Below are 22,026 nucleotides of genomic sequence, written 5' to 3' on the forward strand. Positions count from 1 at the left end.
TCATAGGTGGGAATTGAACAATGAGAACACATAGACACAGGAAGGGGAACATCACTCTGGGGACTGTTGTGGGGTGGGGAGAGGGGGGAGGGATAGCATTAGGAGATAGTCCTAATGCTAGATGATGAGTTAGTGGGTGCAGCACACCAGCATGGCACATGTATACGTATGTAACTAACCTGCACAATGTGCACATGTACCCTAAAACTTAAAGTATAATAATAAAAATAAATAAATAATAAAGGAAAAAAACACATCCCTTTGAAGATTCTCCAAAAAGAATGTTTCCAAACTGCTCAATCAAAAGAAAGATTCAACTCTTTGAGATGCATACACACATCATAAAGAAGTTTCCCAGAAAACATGAGTCTAGTTTCTATTTGAAGATATTTCCTTTTTCACCAGAAGCCTCAAAGTGTTCACAAATATCTCTTTGCAGGTTCTATGAAAAGACTGTTTCCAAACTGTTCAATGAAAAGAAAGTTTCAACCCTGTAAGATGAATACACACATCAAAAAGAAGTTTTTTAGAAAGCTGCTGTCTACATTTTGTTTTTTGATATTTCCTTTTTCACCATAGGACTCAAACCGCTGAAACATATCACTTTTCAGATTCAACAAAAAGCCGGCTTCCAAACTGCTGAATGAAAAGAAAGGTTCAACTCTCTGAGATGAATGCACACATCACAAAGAAGTTTCTCAGAATGCTTCTCTCTAGGTTTTATGTGAAGATATTTCCTTTTTCACTGCAGACCTCAAACTACTCATAAATATCCCTTTGCCTATTCTACAAAAAGACTGTTTCCAACTCGATAAGTGAAAAGAAAGTTTCAACTCTGTGAGATGAATGCACACATCAAAAGGAAGTTTCTCAGAAAGTTTCTGTCTAGTTTTTATGTGAAGATAATTCCTTTTTCACCATATGCCTCAAAATGCCTTCAAATACCCCTTTACAGATTCTACAAAAAGACTGTTTCCAAACTACTCAATCAAAACAAAGGCTAAACTCTGTGAGATGAATGCACACATTTCAGAGAAGCTTCTCAGAAAGTTTCTGTATAGTTTTTATGTAAAGATATTTGCTTTTTCACCATAGGCCTCAAAAAGCTCAAAAATGTCTCCTTACAGATTCTACAAAAAGACTGTTTTTGAACTGGTGAATAAAAAGAAATGTTCAACTCTGTGAAATGAATGTACTCATCCTTAAGAAGTTTCTCAGAAAGCTTCTTTATAGGTTTAGGTGAAGATATTTCCTTTTTCACCATAAGCCTGAAAGCATTCACAGATATCACTTTGCAGATTGTACAAAAAGACTGTTTAAAAACTACTCAATCAAAACAAAAGTTCAACTACGTGAGATGAATGCACACATCACCAAGAAGTTTCTCAGAAAGCTTCTGTTTATATTTTATTTATAGATAATTCTTTTTTCACCATAGGTTTCAAACCACTCACAAATATTCCTTGCAGTTTCTAAAAAAGACTGTTTTCACACTACTCAATCAAAAGAGAGGTTCAACTCTGTGAGATGAACACACACATCACAAAGTAGTCTCTCAGGAAGCTTCTGTCTAGTTTTTATGTGAAGAGAATTCCTTTTTCAAGACAGGCTTCAATGGGCTTACAGCTATCCCTATGCAGATTCTACAAAAAGACTGTTTCCAAACTGCTCAATCAAAAGGAAGATTCAACTCAGTGAGATGAATGCACACATCACAAAGAAGTTTCTCAGAGAGTTTCTGTCTAGATATTATTTGTAGATAATTCCTTTTTCACCATAGGCCTTAAAGGGCTCACAGATATCTCTCTGCAGATTCTACAAAAACACTGTTTCCAAACTGCTCAATCTAAAGAAGGGTTCAACACTGTGAGCTGAATGCACACATCACAAAGAAGTTTCTCAGAATGCTTCTGTCTAGTTTTTATGTGAAGATATTTCCTTTTACACCATAGACCTTAAATCACTCAAAAATGTCCCTGTGCACATTCTACATAAAGACTGTTTCCAAACTGCTGAATGAAAGGAAATGTTAAACTCTGTGAGATGAAAACACACAACACAACGAAGTTTCTCAGAATGCTTCTGTCTAGTTTTTATATGAAGATATTTCCTCTTTCACCACAGGCCTCAAAGGGTTCACAAATATCTCTATGCAGATTCTACAAAAAGAATGCTTCCAAATTGATCAGTCAAAAAGAAGCTTCAACTCTGTGAGATGAATGCACACATCACAAAAAGTTTCTCAGAAAGTTTCTGTCTAGATTTTTGGGAAGATGTTTCCTTTTTCACCATAAACTTAAAATTGTTCACAAATATCACTTTGCAGATTATACAAAAAGACAGCTCCCAAACTGCTCAATCAAAATAAAGTTTCCACTCTGTGAAATGAATGCACACATCATAAAGAAGTTTCTCAGAAAGCTTTTGTTTAGTTTTTTTGTGAAGACATTTCCTTTTTCACTGTATGCCAAAAATGGATCAGAAATATCCCTTTTCAGATTCTACAAAAAGATTGCTTCCAAACTGCTCAATCAAAAGAAAGGTTCAACTCTGTGAGATGAATGAACACATCACTAAGAAGTTTCTCAGAAAGCTTCTGTCAACTTTTCTGTGAATATATTTTCTTTCTCACCATGAGCCTCAAACTGCCCAAAAATATCGTTTTGCAGATACTCCAAAAAGACTGTTTACAAACTGATCAATCAAAAGAAAGTTTCAGCTCTATTTGAAGAATTCACATATCACAAAGACGTTTATCAGAAACCTTTTGTCTAGTTTTTATTTGAAGATATTTCCTTTTTCACTGTAAGCCTCAAAGTGTTCACAAATATCACTTTGCAGATTCTACAAATAGACTGTTCCCAAACTGCTCAATCAAAACAAAGGTTCAACTCTGTGAGCTGAATGCACACTTCACAAAGAAGTTTCTCAGAAAACTTCTGTCTAGTTTTTATGTGAAGATATTTGTTTTTCCACGATAGGTGACAAAATGCTCCAAATTTCCAATTGCAGATCCTACAAAAAGAGTGTTTCAAAATTGCTCAATCAAAAGAAGGTTCAACTCTGTGAGATGAATGCACATATCACAAAGAAGTGTCTCAGAATTCTTCTCTCTAGTTTTTATGTGAAGATATTTCCTTCTCCACCATAGGCCCCGAAGTGTTCTAAATATCCACTTGCAGATTCTACAAAAAGATTCTTTCCAAACTGTTCTACCAAAGAAAGGTTCAACTCAGTGAGATGAACGCATACATCACAAAAATGTTTCTAAGAAAGCTTCTGTCTAGGTTTTATGTGAAGATATTTCCTTTTTTACCATAGATCTCAAAGCTCTCTCAAATATCCCTTTGCAGATTCTACAAGAAGATGGTTTCCAAACTTCTCAATCAAAAGAAAAGTTCATATCTGTGAGGTGAATGCACACATCACAAGGAAGATTCTCAGAAAGCTTCTGTCTAGTTGTTATCAGATGTTATTTCCTTTTTCACCATAAGCTTCAAAGCCTTCAGAAATATCAATGTTCAGATTCTACAGAAAGTATGTTTCCAAACTGCTCAATGAAAAGAAAAGTTCAAATCTGAGAGATGAATGCACACATCACAAAGAGGTTTATCAGAAATCTTCTTTCTAGTTTTTATGTGAAGATATTTCCTTTTTCACCATAGACTTCCTACCACTCACAAATATCCCTTTGCAGATTATACAAAAAGACTGTTTCCAAACAGCTCAATCAAGAGAACAGTTCAACTCTATGACATGAATGCATGCATCACAAAGAAGTTTCTCAGAAATATTCTGTCTAGTTTTTATGTTAATATATTTACTTTCTCACCATATGCCTTAAGCCTCTCACAAATTTCCCTTTGCAGATGCTCCAAAAAGATGGTTTCCAAACTGCTCAATCAAAAGTAAAGTTCAACCTTGTGAAATGAATGCACAAATGACAACGAAGTTCCTCAGAAAGCTTCTATGTAGATTTTATTTGTGAACATTTCTTTTTTCACCATAAGCCTCAAACTGCTCACAAATATCCCTTTCAGAATCTACAAAAAGACTGTTTCCAAACTGCTCAATCAAAAGAAAGTTTCAACTCTGTGAGACAAATGCTCACATCACACAGAAGTTTCTCAGAAAGTTTCTGTCTAGTCTTAATGTGAGGATATTTCTGTTTCCACCATAAGCCTCAAAGCTTTCACAAATATCCCTTGCAGATTCTACAAAAAGAGTGTTTCCAAACTGCTCAATCAAAAGAATTGTTCATCTATGTGAGACGAATGTACATATCACAAAGAAGTTTCTCAGAAAGCTTGTATCTAGCATTTATGTGAAGATATTTCCTTTTTCACCATAGGCCTCAAAGCGTTCACAAGCATCACTTTGCAGATTCTACAAAATGACGGCTACCAAACTGCTCAATGAAAACAAAGGTTAAGCTCTGTGAGCTGGATGCACACATCACAATGAAGTATTTCAGAAAGCTTCTGCCTAATTTTTATGTGAAGCTATTTCCTTTTTCAACATAGGCCTCAGGTGCACACTAATGTCCCTTTGCAGTTTCTAGAAAAAGCTTGTTTCCAACTCCTCAATCAAAACATAGGTTCAACTCTGTGAGATGAATGCAAACATCAAAAAGAAGTTTCTCACAAAGCTTCTGTCTACATTTTATTTGTGAATATTTCCTTTTTCACAGTAGACCTCAAAGTGCTCACAAATGTCCCTTTGTAGATTCTACAAAAAGACAGTTTCCAAACTGCCAAATCAAAAGAAAGATTCAACTCTGTGAGGCGAACGCATACATCATAAAGAAGTCTCTCAGAAAGCTTCTGTCTATTTTTTTTGTGAACTTATTTCCCTTTTCACCATAAGCCTCAAAGTGTAAACAAATATCACTTTGCAGATTATACAAAAAGACTGCCTCCAAAGTGCTCCATCAAAACAAAGATTAAATTCTCTGAGATGAATGCACACATCATGAAGTTTCTCAGAAAGGGTCTGCCTAGTTTTTATGTGAAGATATTTCTTTTTCACCATAGGCCTCAGGTGCACACAAATGTCCTTATACAGATTCTACAAAAACTGTTTCCAAACTGCTCAATCAAAAGAAAGGTTCAACTCTGTGGCATGAATGCACACATCACAAAGTATCTCAGAATGCTTCAGTCTAGTATTAATGTGAAGATATTTCCTCTTTGACCATGTGCCTCAAACTGCCTACAAGTATCCCTTTGCAGATTCTAGAAAAAGACTGTTTCCAAACTGCTTAATCAAAAGAAAGTTTCAACTCTGTGAGGTGCATGAACAGATCACATATAAGTTTCTCAGAAAGCTTCTGTCTAGTTTTTATGTGAAGATATTTCCTTTTTCACCATAGGCCTCAAACTGCCTATAAATACACCTTTGCAGAATGTACAAAAAGGCTGTTTCCAAACTGCTCAATCAAAGAAAAGTTTCAAATCTGTGAGATTAATGCACACATCACAAAGAAGTTTCTCAGAACGTTACTATCTAGATTTTATTAGGGCATATTTCCTTTTTCACCATAGGCCTCAAACCACTCCAAATATCCCTTGGCAGATCCTACAAAAATACTGTTTCCAAACTGCTCAATCAAAAGAAATTTTCAAACTTCTGTGATGAATGCACACATGAGAAAGAAGTTTCTCAGTAGATTTCTCTCTAGTTTTTATGTGAAAATATTTCATTTGTCACCATAAGTCTCAAAGCGTTCACAAAAATAATTTTGCAGATTGTACAAAAAGACTTTTGCCAAACTGCTCAATGAAAAGTAAGGTTCAACTCTGTAACATAAAGGCATACATCATAAAGAAGTTTCTCAGAAGGCTTCTCTCTAGTTTTTATGCGAAGATATTTCCTTTCTCACTATAGGCCTCAAACCGTTCACAAATATCCCTCTGCAGATTCTAAAGAAAGACTGTTTCCAAAGTGCTCAATCAAAAGAAAGTTTCAATTCTGTGATACGAATGCACACATCCAAAGAAGTTTCTCAGAAATCTTCCATCTAGTTTTTATGTGAACATATTTCTTTTTCAGCATAGGCCTCAAACCACTCAAAAATATCCTTCTGTGGATTCAACAAAAAATCTGTTTCCAAACTGCTCAATCAAAGGAAATTTCAACTGTGTGAGATGAGAACACACATCAAAAAGAAGTTTGTCAGAACTCTTCTGTCTAGTTTTTATGTGAAGATATTTATTTTTCAGCATAGGCCTCAAATCACTCAGAAATATCCCATTGCAGAAAGTGTAAGAAGATTGTTTCCAAACTGCTCAATGAAAAGAAAGGTTCAACTCTGTGACACGAATGCAAACATCAAAAAGAAGTTTCTCAAAAACCTTCTAACTAGTTTTTATGTGAAGATATTTCCTTTATCACCATAGGCCTCAATCTACTCACAATATTTCTATGCAGATTCTACAAAAAGACTGTTTCCAAACTACTCAATCAAAAGGAAGTTTCAACTCTGTGAGATGAAATCAAACATCACAAAAGAAGATACTCAGAAAGCTTCTGTCTAGTTTTTATGTGAAAATATTTCCTATTTCACCATAGGCCTCAAAGGGCTCATAAATATCACTTTGCAGTTTCTAGAAAAAGACTGTTTCCAAACTGTTAAATCAAAAGAAAAGTTCAACACTGTGAAACGAATGTACACATCACAAAGAAGTTCCTCACAATGCTTCTATCCGGTTTTTATGTGAATATTTCCTTTTTCTCAAGAGGCCTCAAACCGCACACGAATATCCCTCTACAGATCCTTCAAAAAGACTTTTTCCAAGCTACTCAAACCAAAAAAATGTTGAAATATGTGAGATGAATGCACACATCATGAAGAAGTTCCTTAGAAAGGTTTTGTCTAGTTTTTATGTGAAGATATTTCCTTGTTCACCATAGGCCTCAAAGTGCTCCAAATATTCAATTGCACATTCTACTAAACGATTTTTTCCAAACTGCTCAATCAAAAGAAAGGTTCAACTCTATGAGATGAAAGCACACATCACAAAGAAGTTTCTCAGAAACATCGGTCTAGTTTTATGTGAAGGTATTTCCTTTTTCTCCATAGGCCTCAAATTGCTCAAAACTATCTATTTGCAGATTCTACAAAAAGATGGTTTCCAAACTGCTCAATCAAAAGAAAGGTTCAACTCTGTGATATGAAAGCACACATCACAAAGAAGTTTCTCAGAAAGCTTCTGTCTGATTTTATGTGTAGATATTTCCTTTTTCAGAATAGGCCTCAATGGGCTCAGAATTATCCTTTGCAGATTCTACAAAAAGACTGTTTCAAAACTGTTCAATCAAAAGAAAGTTTCAACTCCATGAGAGAAATTTTTTCACCACTGGCCTCAAAGTGCTACAAATATCTATTTGCATATTCTATGAATAGACTGTTTCCAAACTGCTCAACTAAAAGAAAGGTTCAACTCTGTGATATGAATGCACACATCTCAAATAATTTTCTTAGAAAGCTTCTGTCTAATTTTTATGGGAAGATATTCTTTTTCACCATGGGCCTCAAAGTGCTGCAAATATCCACTTGCAGATTCTACAAAAATACTGTTTCCAAACTGCTAAATCAAAGGAAAGTTCAACTGTGTGAGATAAATGCACACATCACAAAGAAGTTTATCAGAAAACTTCTGTCTAGTTTTTATGTGAAGCCATTATCTATTTCACCCTTGGCTCAATGTGCTCCAAATATCCATTTGCAGACTCTGCAAAAAGACTGTTTCCAAACTGCTCAATCAAAAGAAAGGTTCAACTCTGTGAGATTAAATAACACATCACAAAGATGTTTCTCAGAAAGTTTCTGTCTAGCTTTTATGTGAAGATATTTCCCGTTTCACCATAGAACTTAAAGGACTCACAAATATCCCTTTCCAGATTCTATAAAAAACAGCTTCCCAACTGCTCAATCAAAAGAAAGTTTCAACTCTGTGAAAGGAAAGCCACATCCCAAAGAAGTTTCTCAGAAAGCTTCTGTCTAGTTTTTATGTGAAGATATTTCCTATTTCACCACAGGCCTCAATAGGTTCACAAATATCCCTTTGCATATTCCACAAAAAGACTGTTTCCAAACTGCTCAGTCAAAAGAAAGTTTTAACTCTGTGAGATGAGTGCACACATCACAAGAAGTTTATGAGAATGCTTCTGTCTAGTTTTTATGTGAAGATATTTCCTATTTCACCGTAGGCCTCAAAGTGCTCGCAAATATCCCTTTGCAGATTTTATGAAAAGACTCTTTCCAAGCTCCCCTATCTAAAGAAAGTTTCAACTCTGTGAGATGAATGAACACATCACAAATAAGTTTCTCAGAATGCTTCAGTCTAGTTTTTATGTGAAGACATTTCTTTGTCACCATAGGGCTCAAACCACTCAGAAATATCCTTTTGCATATTGAACAAAAACACTATTTCCTATCTGCTCTATGAAAAGAAAGATTCAACTCTGTGAGTTGAATGCAAACATCACAAAAAAGTTTCTCAGAAAGCATCTGTCTAGTTTTCATGTCAAGATATTTCCTTTTTACCATCAGCCTCAAAGCCCAACAAATATCCATTTGCAGATTATACGAAAAGACTGTTTCCAAACTGCTCAATCCAAAGAATGGTTCAACTCTCTGAAATGAAATATCACACCACAAAGAAGTTTCTCAGAAAGCCTCTGTCTAGTTTTTATATGAAGATATTTCGTGTTTCACCGTAGGACTCAAAGGGCTCTCAAATATCCCTTTGCAATTCTGTGAAGAAAGTCATTGGTAGCTTGATGGGGATGGCATTGAATCTATAAATTACCTTGGGCAGTATGGCCATTTTCACGATATTGATTCTTCCTACCCATGAGCATGGAATGTTCTTCCATTTGTTTGTATCCTCTTTTATTTCCTTGAGGAGTGGTTTGTAGTTCTCCTTGAAGAGGTCCTTCCCATCCCTTGCAAGTTGGATTCCTAGGTATTTTATTCTCTTTGAAGCAATTGTGAATGGGAGTTCACTCATGATTTGGATCTCTGTCTGTTGTTGGTGTATAGGAATGCTTGTGATTTTTGCACATGGATTTTGTATCCTGAGACTTTGCTGAAGTTGCTTATCAGCTTAAGGAGATTTTGGGCTGAGATGATGGTGTTTTCTAGGTATAAAATCATGTCATCTGCAAACAGGGACAATTTGACTTCCTCTTTTGCTAATTGAATGTCCTTTATTTTCTTCTCCTGCCTGATTGCCCTGGCCAGAACTTCCAACACTATGTTGAATAGGAGTGATGAGAGAGGGCATGACAGTCTTGTGCCAGTTTTCAAAGGGAATGCTTCCAGTTTTTGTCCACTCAGTATGATATTGGCTGTGGGTTTGTCACAGATAGCTGTTATTATTTTGAGATAGTCCCATCAATACCTAATTTATTGAGAGTTTTTGGCATGAAGAGTTGTTGAATTTTGTCAAAGGCCTTTTCTGCATCTATTGAGATAATCATGTGGTTTTTGTCTTTGGCTCTGTTTATTTGCTGGATTACATTTATTGATTCTTGTATGTTGAACCAGCTTTGCATCCCAGGGATGAAGCCCACTTGATGATGGTGGATAAGCTTTTTAATGTGCTGCTGGATTCTTTTTGCCAGTATTTTATTGAGGATTTTTGTATCAATGTTCATCAAGGATATTGGTCTAAAATTCTCTTTTTTGGTTGTGTCTCTGCCTGGCTTTGGTATCAGAATGATGCTGGCCTCATAAAACGAGTTAGAGAGGATTCCCTCTTTTTCTATTGATTGGAATAGTTTCAGAAGGAATGGTACCAGTTCCTCCTTGTACCTCTTGTAGAATTCAGCTGTGAATTCATCTGGTCCTGGACTCTTTTTGTTTGTAAGCTATTGATTATTGTCACAATTTCAGATCCTGTTATTTGTCTATTCAGAGTTTGAGCAGTTTGAGGCATGTGGTGAAAAAAGAAATCTTCATATAAAAACTAGACAGAAGCATTCTGAGAAACCATTTTGTGATGTGTGCATTCATCTCACAGAGTTGAATTTTCTTTCATTGAGTAGTTTGGAAACAGTCTTTTTGTAGAATATGCAGAGGGATATTTGTGAGATTTTTGAGGCCTCTTGTGAAAAAGGAAATATCCACAAATAATATCTAGAGAGAAGGCTTCTTATAAAGTTCTTTCTGATGTGTGCATTCATCACACAGGGTTGAACCTGTCTTTGGATTGAGCAGTTTGGAAAGAGTTTTTTCGTAGAATCCGAAAAGGAAAATTTGTGAATGCTTTGAGGCTTCCGGTGTAAAAGAAGTATCTTCACATTAAAACTAGACAGAAACGTTCTTAGAAACTTCTTTGTAATGTGTGCATTCATCACACACAGCTGAACTTTCGTTTGATTTAGCAGTTTGGAAACAGTACTTTTGTAGATTCTACAAAGTGTTATTTATGAGTGGTTTGAGGCCTATGGTGAAAAAGGGAGTATTGACAAAAAAGAGCTAGACAGAAACTTTCTGAGAAACTTCTCTGTGATGTGTGCATTCATCTCACAGAGTAGAAAGCTTTCTTTGATTGAGCAGTTTGGAAACAATCTTTTTGTAGAATCTGCAAAGGGATATATGTAGGCAGTTTCAGGTCTATGGTGAAAATGGAAATATCTTCACATAAAAACTAGAAAGAAGCTTTCTGAGAAAATTCTTTGTGATGTGCTCATTCATCTCACAGATTTGAAATGTTCTTTTCATTGACCAGTTTGGATACAGTCGTTTTGTAGAATCTGCTTTGTGATATTTGTGAGCCCTTTGAAGCCTATGGTGAAAAAAGAAATATCTTCACACAAAAACTAGACAGAAGCTTTCTGAGAAACTTCGTTGTGATGTATGCATTCATCCCAAAGAGTTGAGCCTGTCTTTGGGTTGAGCAATTTTGAAACAGTTCTTTTGTAGAATGTTCAAAGGGATATTTCGCATCCTTTTTTGGCCTATGGTGAAAAAGGAAATGTCTTCACATAAAAACTAGACAGAAACATTCTGAGAACCTTCTTTGTTATTTGTGCATTCTTCTCACAACTTTGAACCTGTCTTTAGATAGAGCAGGTTGGAAAATGTCTTTTAGTAGAATCTGCAAAGTGATAATTTGAATGCTTTGAGACTTATGGTAAAAAAAGAAATATCTTCACTTAAAAACTGAACAGAAGCCTTCTGAGAAATTTCTTTGTGATGTGTGCATTCATCTCAAAGAGTTGAAGCTTTATGTCCATTGAGCAGTTTGGGAACAGTCTTTTTGTAAAATCTGTAAAGGGACATTTATGAGCACTTTGAGGCCTATATTGAAAAAGGAAACATCTTTAAATAAAAACTAGACAGAAGCTTTCTGAGAAACTTCTTTGTGATGCGTGCATTCACCTCACAGAGTTAAACCTTTCTTTTGATTGAGTAGTTTGGAATCAGTCTCTTTGTAGAATATGCAAAGGGTTATTTATTAGCAGTTTGAGGCCTATGGTGTAAAAGGGAGTATCAACAAATAAAAACTAGACAGAAACTTTCTGAGAAACTTCTCTGTGATGTGTGCATTCATCTCGCAGAGCGGAAGCTTTCTTTGAGCCATTTGGAAACAGTCTTTTTGTAGAATCTGCAAAGGGATATATGTAGGTGGTTTGAGGTCTATGGTGAAAACGGAAATATCTTCACATAAAAACTAACTGCTCAATGGGAAGAAAATTTACTTCAGTGTGATGAATGTGCATGTCACAAAGGAGTTACTCAGAAAATTTATTTCTACTTTTTATGTGAAGATATTTCCTTTTTCAACATATGCCTCAATGCGCTCCCAGATATCCCTTTGCAGATTCTATGAAAAGACTTTCCAAACTGCTCAATAAACAGAATGGTTCCACCCTGTGAGATGAATGTGCACATTACAAAGAAGTTTCTCAGAAAACTTCCTTCTCGTTTTTATCTGAAGATAGTCCCTTTTTGAACATAGGCCTCAATGCACTCCAAAATACACCTTTGCAGAATCTACAAAAAAAAAAAAAAAAAAAAAAAAACTGTTTCCAAATTGCTCAATCAAAAGAAAGTTTCAACTCTGTTAGGTGAATGTGCACATCAGAAAGTAGTTTCTCAGCAAACTTCTCACTGTTTTTTATGTGAAGATATTTCCTTTTTCAATATGGGTCTCAAAGCACTCAAAAATATCCCTTTGTAGATTCTAGAATAACAGAGTTTACAAACTGCTCAATGAACAGAAACGTTTATCTCTGTGAGATGAATACACATAGCTTAAAGCAGCTTCTCAGAATGCTTCTTTCTAGTTTTTATGTGAGGATATTTCCTTTTTCACCATAGGCCTCAATGTGCTCCTAAATATCCCTTTGCAGATAGTACAAAAAGACTGTTTCCAAAATACTCAACCCAAAGAATGTTTCAACTCTGTGAGATGAATGCACACATCACAAAAAGTTTCTCAGAAACTTTCTTTATAGTTTTTCTGTGAAGATATTTCCTTTTTCACCATCGGCCTCACCTCAAATCCCTCACAAATATCCCTTCGCATATTCTACAGAAATACTGTTTCCAAAGCACTTAATAAAAAGAATTATTCAACACTGTGAGATGAATGCACACATCTCAAAGGAGTTTCTCAGAATCCTTCAGTCTAGTTTTTATGTGAATATATTTCATTTTTCACCACAGGCCTCAAAGTGCTCCAAATATCCATTTGCAGATTTGACAAAAAGACTATTTCCAAACTGCCCAATCAAAACAAAGTTCAACTCTGTATGATGAATGCACACATCACAAAGAAGTTTCTCAGAATGCTTCTGTCTAGATTTTATGTGAAATTACTTGCTTTTTCACCATAGGCCTCAAAATGCTCACAAATATCCCTTTGCTGATTCTATAAAAATACTTTTTCCAAATTGCTAAATCAGAAGAAATGTTCAACTCTGTGAGATGATTGCACACATCACAAAGAAGCCACTAAGAAAGCTTCTGTCTAGTTTTTATGTGAAGATATTTCCTTTTTCACCATAGGCCTCAAAGCACTCACAAATATCCCTTTGCAGATTCTATAAGAAGAGAGTTTCCAGACTGATCAGAGAAAATAAACGTTTACTTCTGTGAGATCAATGCACACATCACAAAGCTGTTTCTAAGAAACCTTCTTTATACCTTTTATATGAATATATTTCCTTTTTCACCATTGGCCTCAAAGCGCTCATAAATATCCCTTTGCAGTTTCCACAAGCAGACCATTTCCATACTGCTCAATCAAAAGTAAGTTTCACCTTTGTGAGATGAATGCCCACATCACAAAGAGGTTTCTCAGAAAGCCTCTCACTAATTTTTATGTGAAGATATTTCCTTTTTCACCATAGGCCTCAAAGCACTCACAAATATCCCTTTGCAGACTCTACAAGAACAGTTTCCAGACTGACCAGAGAAAAGAAATGTTTACCTCAGTGAGATGAATGCATACATCACAAAGCTGTTTCTGAGAAACCTTTTTTATACTTTTTATGTGAATATATTTCCTTTTTCACCATAGGCCTCATAAATATCCCTTTGTAGATTCTAAAAAAGACTGTTTCCAAAGTGTTCAATCAAAAGAATGGTTGAACTCTATGAGATGAATGCACACATCACAAAGAAGTTTCTCGGAAAGCTTCTGTCTAGTTTTTATGTGAAGATATTTCCTATTTCATCATAGGCCTCATAGCTCTCAAAAATATGTCTTCACAGATTCTACAAAAATGCTGTATCCAAATTTCTCAATCCAAAGAAAGGTTCAAATCTCTGAGATGAATGCACACATCACAAGGAGGTTTCTCAGAAAGCTTCTTTCTAGTTTTCTTGTGAAAATATTTCCTTTTTCACCATAGGCTTCAAAGCATCACACATATCCCTTTGCAGATTCTAAAAAATACTGTTTACAAACTGCTCAATGAGAAGAATGTTTTAACTCTGTGAGATGAATTTTCACATCTCCAAGATGTTTCACAGAAAACCTCTGTCTAGTTTTTATGTGAAGATAATTCCTTTTTCACCATATACCTCAAAGCACTGACAAATATCCCTTTGCAGATTTTCAAGAACAGAATTTCCAATCTGCTAAATGAGGAAAAATGGTTACTTCTGTGAGATGAAGGCACACATCACAAAACAGTTTCTTAGAAATATTCTGTCTAGTATTTATGTAAAGATAATTCCTTTTTCAATATAGGACACAAAGCGCTAACTAATAACCAGTTGGAAATTCTACAAAAGACTGTTTACAAACTGCTCATCAAAAGAAAGTTTCACCTCTGTGGGATGAATGCATATATAAAAAGATGTTTCTAAGAAAGCTTCTATTTTTTTTTATGTGAATGAGTTTCCCTTTCACCATGGGCCTCAAAGTGCTCAAAAATATCCCTTTGCAGATCCTAAAAAAAAACTGTTTCCAAACTGCTGAGTCAAAGAATGGTTCAACTCTGTGACATGAATGCACACATCAGAAAGAAGTTTCTCACAAACCTTTATACTTTTTATGTGAAGATGTTTCCTTTAACCATAGATCTCAAAACACTCACAAATATACCTTTGCAGAATTCACAAAAAGACGGTTTCCCAACTGCTGAATCAAAAGAATTGTTGAACTCTGTGGGATGAATGCACACATCACAAAGCAGTTGCTCAGAATTCTTTAGTCTAGTTTTTATGTGAAGATATTTTCTCTTTCACCATAGGCCTCAAAGTGCTCAGAAATATCCCTTCACAGATTCCACAAAAAGATGTTTCTAAACTGCTCAATGAAAATAATGTTTCAGTTCTGTGAGATGAATGCACACATCACCAAGAAGTTTCTCAGTAGGGTTCTATCTAGTTTTTATGTGAAGACAATTCCTTTTTCACCACAGGGCTCTATGCACTCACAAATGTCCCTTAGCAGAATCTAAAACAACAGAGTTTCCCAACTGATCAAAGAAAATAATTGATTACCTCTGTAAGATGAGAGCAGACATCACAAAACAGTTTCTGAAAAACCTTCTTTATAGTTTTCTGTAAAGATACTTCTTTTTCTACATAGGCCTCAAAGTGCTCACAAATATCCATTTGCAGATTCTGCAAAAATACTGTTTCCAAAACTGCTGAATCAAAGGAGGTTCAACTATGTCAGATGAATGCACATATCACAAAGAAGTATCTCAGAAAATTTCTTTACACTTCGTATGTGAAGATATTTCCTTTGTCAACATAAGCCTCAAAGTGCTGAAAAATAACCCTTTTCAGATTGTACAAGAACAGAGTTTCCAGACTGAACAGAGAAAAGAAATGCTTACCTCTGTGGGATGAATGCACACACCACAAGGCTGTTTTTAGGGAACATGCTTTACAGTTCTTATGTGAAGATATGTCCTCTTCCACCATAGGCCTCACAGCATTCCAAATATCCACTTGCAGATTCTACAAAAAGAGTGTTTCAAAACTGCTCAATCAAAGAAAAGGTTCAAATCTGTGAGATGAATGCAAACAACACAAAGAAGTTTCTCAGAATGCTCCTGTCTAATTTTTATGTTATTTCCTTTTCCACCATAGGCATCAAAGGACTCCAAATATCCACATACAGATACTACAAAAAGACTGTTTCCAAACTGCTCAATCAAAAGTGTGGTTCAACTCTCTGAGATGAATACACACATCACTAAGAAGTTTCTCAGAATGCTTCTGTCTAGTTTCTACATGAAGATAATTCCTTTTCCAACAAAGTCTTCAAATCACAACAAATATTCACTTACAGATTCTACAAAAAGAGTATTTCAAAACTGGTCAATCAAAAGAAAGTTTGAACTCGGTGAGATGAATGCACACATCACAAAGCAGTTTCTCAGAATGTATCTGTCGAGTTTTTATGTGAAGATATTTACTTTTCCACTAGAGTCCACAAAGCGCTCCAAATATCCAATTTCAGATTCTATAAAAAGAGTGTTTCAACACTGCTCAAAGAAAAGAAAGGTTCAACTTTGTGAGTTGAATGCACACAGCACAAAGACGTTTCTCAGATTGCTTGTCTAGTTTTTATGTGAAGACATTCCCTTTTCCACCATAGGCCCCAAAGCACACCAAATATCCACTTGCAGATTCTACAAAAAGTGTGTTTCCAAACTGCTCAATCAAAAGAAAGGTTCAACTCTGTGAGGTGAATGCCCACATCACAAAGAAGTTCCTGAGAATGCTTCTGTCTACTTTCTATGTGAAGATATTTTCTTTTCCACTAGAGGCTGCCAAGCACTCCAAATATCCACTTGCAGATACTACAAAAACAGTGTTTCAAAACTGCTCAATCAAAAGAAATGTTCAAATATGTGAGGTAAATGCACACATCCCAAAGAAGTTTCTCAGAATGCTTCTGTCTAATTTTTATGTAAAGATACTTCCTTTTCCACCATAGGCCTTAAAGTGCTCCAAATATCGATTTACAGATACTACAAAAAGACTATTTCCAAACTACTCAAACAAAGCAATTGTTCAACTCTGTGAGTTGAATGCACACATCACAAAGAAGTTTCTCAGAATGCTTCTGTCTAGTTTTTATGTGAAGATATTTCCTTTTCCATTGTAGGCTGCCAATCGCTCCAAATATCCACTTGCAGAGTCTACAAAAAGAGTGTTTCAAAACTGCTGAATCAAAAGAAAGGTTTAACTCTGAGAGTTGAATGCACACATCACAAAGCAGTTTCTCAGAATGCTTCTCTGTAGTTTTTATGTGAAGATATTTCCTTTTCCACCATAGGCCTCAAAGTTCTCCAAGTATCCAATTGCAGATTCTACAAAAAGTCTGTTTTCAAACTGCCCAATTAATAGAAATGTTCAACTCTGTGAGTTGAATGCACACATCACAAAGAATTTTCTCAGAATGGTTCCATATAGTTTTTAAGTGAAGATATTTCCTTTTCCACCTGAGGCCACAAAGCACTCCAAATATCCATTGAAGATTCTACAAAAAGTGTGTTTCAAAACTGCTCAATCCAAAGAAAGGTTTAACTTGTGAGTTGAATGCCTGCATCACAAAGAAGTTTCTCAGAATGCTTCTGTCTAGGTTTTATGTGAAGATATTACCTTTTCCACTTTAGGCAGCAAAGCTCTCCAAATATACACTTGAAGGTTCTACAAAGAGTGTTTCAAAACGGTTCAATGAAAAGAAATGTTCAACTCAGTGACATGAATGCACACATCACAAAGAAGTTTCTTGGAATGCTTCTGTCTGGTTTTTTGTGTGAGGATATTTCCTTTTCCACCATTGGCCACAAAGCGCTCCAAATATCCACATGCAGATACTACAAAAAGACTGTTTCCAAACTGCTCAATCGAAAGAGTGGTTCAACTCTCCCAGATGAATGCACACATCACAAAGAAGTTACTCAGAATGCTTCTGTCTAGTTTTTATGTGAAGATATTTCCTTTTCCAATATTGGCCTCTAAGCACTCCAAATATACATTTGTAGATGCTACAAAAAGAAAGTTTCAAAACTGCTTAATCAAAAGATTGCTTCAAAACCATGAGTCGAATGCACACATCTCAAAGAAGTTTCTCAGAACGTTTCTGTCTAGTTTTTATGTGAAGATATTTCCTTTTCCAACAGAGGCTGCAAAGCACTCCAAATATCCATTTGTGGATTCTACAAAAAGACTGTTTCCAAACTGCTCAATGAAAAGTAAGTTTCAGCTCTGTAAGAAGAAGGCACACATCACAAAGAAATTTCTCTAAAAGTTTCTGCCTAGCTTTTATGTGAAATTATTTTCAGTTGTCCTAGAGGGCACAAAGGGCTCTCAAATATCCCTTTGCAGATTCTAGAAAATGACTGATTCAAAACTGTTCAATCTAAAGAAAGGTTCAACTCTGTAAGATGAATGCACAAAGAAGTTTCTCAGAATGCTTCTGTCTAGTTTTTACATGAAGATATTTCCTTTTCAACTATAGGCCCCAAAGCGCTCCAAATATCCACTTGCAGACTCTATAAAAAGAGTGTTTCAGAACTTCTCAATCAATAGAAAGGTTCAACTCTGTGAGATGAACTCACACATCACAAAGAAGTTTCTCAGAAAGTTTCTGTCTAGTTTTTATGTGAAGATATTTCCTATTGCCCCAGAGGCCTCAATGGGTTCACAAATATCCCTTTGCAGATTGTACAAAACGACAGGTTTCCAAACTGCTCAATCAAAAGAAAGGTTTACTTCTGTGATATGAATGCAAACATCATAAACAAGTTTCTCAGAATGCTTCTGTCTAGTTTTAATGTGAAGATGTTTCCCTTTCCACTGTAGTCTGCAAAGCACTCGAAATATACACTTGCAGATTCTACAAAAGGACTGTTTCCAAACTGCTCAATGAAAAGAAAGATTCAACTCTGTGAGATGAATGCGCAAATCACAAGAAGTTCCTCAGAATGCTTCTGTCTAATTTTTATGTGAAGATATTGCCTTTTCCACTATAGGCCACAAATGGCTCCAAATGTACACATGCAGATTCCATAAAAAGAGGGTTTCCAAACTGCTCAATCAAAAGAAATGTTCAACTCTGTGAGATGAATGCAAAAATCACAGAGAAGTTTCTCAGAATGCTTCTTTCTAGGTTTTATGTGAAGATATATCCTTTTCCTCTATAGGTCCCAAAACGGTACAAATATCCACTTGCAGATACTACAAGAAGAGTGTTTCAAAACTGCTCAATCAAAAGAAAGGTTCAACTCTGTGAAATGAATGCACACATAAAAAAGAAGTTCCTCAGAATACTTCTGTCAAGTTTTTATGTGAATATATTTCCTTTTTCAATATATGCCTCAAAGCACTCCAAATATCCATTTGCAGATATTACAGAAAGACTCTTTCCAAACTGCTCAATCAAAAGAAACGTTCAACTCTGTGAGATGAATGCACACATCAAAAGGAAGTTTCTCAGAATGTTTCTGTCTAGTTCTTATCTGAAGATATTTCCTATTGCTCCAGAGGCCTCAATGGTCTGATACATATCCCTCTACAGAGTCTACAAAACGACGGTTTCCAAACTGCCCAATCAATACAAAGGTTCAAGTCTGTGAAATGAAGGCACACATAACAAGGAATTTTCTCAGATTGCTTCTGTCTATTTTTTATGTGAAGATATTTCCTTTACACTATAGGTCTCAAAGCACTCCAAATATCCACTTGCAGATTCTACAAAAAGACTGATTCCAAACTGCCCAATCAAAAGAAAGTTTCAACTCTGTGAGATAAATGCACAGATCAAAAAGAAGTTTCTCAGAATACTTCTGTCTAATTTTTATGTGAAGATATTTCCTTTTCTGCCACAGGCCTCAAAGCTCTCAAAAATATCCACTGGCAGATATGACAAAAAGAGTGTTTCAAAACTGCTCAATCAAAAGAAAGTTTCAACTCTGTGAGTTGAATACACTCATCACAAATAAGTTTCTCAGAATGCTTTGGGCTAGTATGTATGTGAAGATATGTCCTTTTCCACCGTAAGCCTCAATCCACTCCAAATATCCAATTGAAGGTACTACAAAAAGAGTGTTTCAAAACTGATCAATCAAAGGAAAGGTTCAACTCTGTGAGTTGAATGCAGACATCACAAAGAAGTATCTCAGATTGCTTCTGTATAGTTTTTATGTGAAGATATTTCCTTTTCCACCATGGGCCCCAAAGTGTTCCAAACATCCACATGCAGATTCTACAAAAACAGTGTTTCAAAACTTCTCAATCAAAAGAAACATTCAACTCTGTGAGATGAGTGCACACATCACAAAGAAGCTTCTCAGAATCCTTCAGTCTAATTTTTATGAGAAGATATTTCCTTTTCCAACATAGGCCTCAAAGTGCTCCAAATATCCACTTATAGATTCTACAAAAAGAGTGCTTCAAAACTGCTCAATCAATAGAAAGGTTCAACTCTGTGAAAAGAACACACACTTCAAAAAGAAATTTCTCAGGATGCTTCTGTCTAATTTTTATTTGAAGATATTTCCTTTTCCACCATAGGCCTCAAAGCAGTCCAAATATCCACCTGCAGATTCCACAAAAAGAGTGTTTCAAAACTGCTTAATTAAAAGAAAGGTTCAACTCTGTGAGATGAAGGCACACATCACAAAGAAGTTTCTCAGAATGCTTCTGTCTAGTTTTTATGTGAAGATATTTCCTTTTCCAGTAAAGGCCACAAATCACACAAAATATCCACTTGCAGATTGTACAAAAAGAGTGTTTCAACACTACTCAATTAAAAAAAAGGTTCAAGTCTATGAGATGAATGCAGACATCACAAAGAAGATTCTCAGAATGCTGCTGTTTAGTTTTTATGTGAAGATATTTCCTTTTCCACCATAGGCAACAAGGTGCTCCAAAAATACACGTGCAGATTCTGCAAAAGGACTGTTTCAAAACTGCTCAATCAAAAGAAGAGTTCAACTCGGTGAGATGAAGGCCCACATCAAAAAGAAGTTTCTCAGAATGCTTCTGTCAAGTTTTTATGTGAAGATGCTTCCTTTTACACCATAGGCCTCAATGCGCTCAATCAAAAGAAACGTTCAACTCTATGAGATGAATGCACACATGAGAAAGAAGTTTCTCAGAATGCATCTGTCTAGTTTCTGTGTGAAGATATTTCCGTTTCCACCATTGACACCAAAGTGCTCCAAACATCCACTTGCAGATTCTACAAAAAGAGTGTTTCAAAAATGGTGAATCAAAAGAAATTTTCAACTCAGTGAGATGAACACACACGTCAAAAAGAAGTTTCTCAGAATGCTTCTGTCAAGTTTTTATGTGAAGATATTTCCTTTTTCACCTAGGCCACAAAGCACTCCAAATATCCACTTGTAGATTCCACAAAAAAAGTGTTTCAAAACAGCTCAATGAAAAGAAAGTTTCATCTCTGTGAGTTGAATGCAGACATAACAAACAAGATCCTCAGAATGTTTCTGTCTTGTTTTTATTGAAAATATTTCCTTTTCCACAATTGTCTGCAAAGTGCTCCAAATATCCACTTGCACATTCGACAAAAGGAGTGTTTCAAAACTGCTCAATCAAAAGAAAGATTCAACACTTTGAGATGAATGCACACATAACAAAGTAGTTTCTCAGAATGCTTCTGTATAGCTTTTATGTTAAGATATTTCCTTTTCGACCATAGGCCTCAATGTGCTCAATCAAAAAAAAGATTCAACTCTATGAGCTGAAGGCACACATGAGAAAGAAGTTTCTCAGAATGCTTCTGTCTAGTTTCTATGTGAAGATATTTCCGTTTCCACAATAGATGGCAAAGTGCTCCAAACATCCACTTGCATATTCTACATAAAGAGTGTTTCAAAAATGCTGAATCAAAGAAATTTTCAACTCAGTGAGATGAATGCACACATCAAAAAGAAATTCCTCAGAATGCTTCTGTCTAGTTTTTATGTGAAGATATTTCCTTTTCCACCTTAGGCCACAAATTGCTCCAAATATCCACTTGCAGATTCCACAAAAAGTGTGTTTCAAAACTGCTCAATAAAAAGAAATGTTCAACTCTGCGAGATGAATGCACACATAACATCGAAGTTTCTCAGAAATCTTCTGTGAAGTTTTATGTGAAGATAATTCTTTTCCACATTAAGCCTGAAAGCCCTCCGTATATCCACTTGTAGATTCCACAAAAAGAGTGTTTCAAAACTGTTCAGTTAAAAGAACTGTTCAACTCTGTGAGATGAATGCACACATCACAAAGAGGTTTCTCAGAATGCTTCTGCCTAGTTTTTAAGTGAAGATAGTTCGTTTTCCACCATAGGCCGCAAAGTACTCCAAATACACACTTGCAGATTTTACAAAAAGAGTTTTTCAAAACTGCTCAATCAAAAGAAAGGTACAGCTCTGTGAGGTGAATGCACACATCACAAAGAGTTTTCTCAGAATGCATTTGTCAAGTTTTTATATGAAGATATTTCCTTTTCCACCATAAGCCACAGAGTGCTCCAAATACCCATTTACATATTCCACTAAAAGAGTGTTTCCAAACTAATTAATCAAAA

Source organism: Pan paniscus, chromosome Y, assembly GCF_029289425.2.
Source record: "Pan paniscus chromosome Y, NHGRI_mPanPan1-v2.0_pri, whole genome shotgun sequence".
In the NCBI taxonomy this organism is placed as follows: Eukaryota; Metazoa; Chordata; class Mammalia; order Primates; family Hominidae; genus Pan; species Pan paniscus.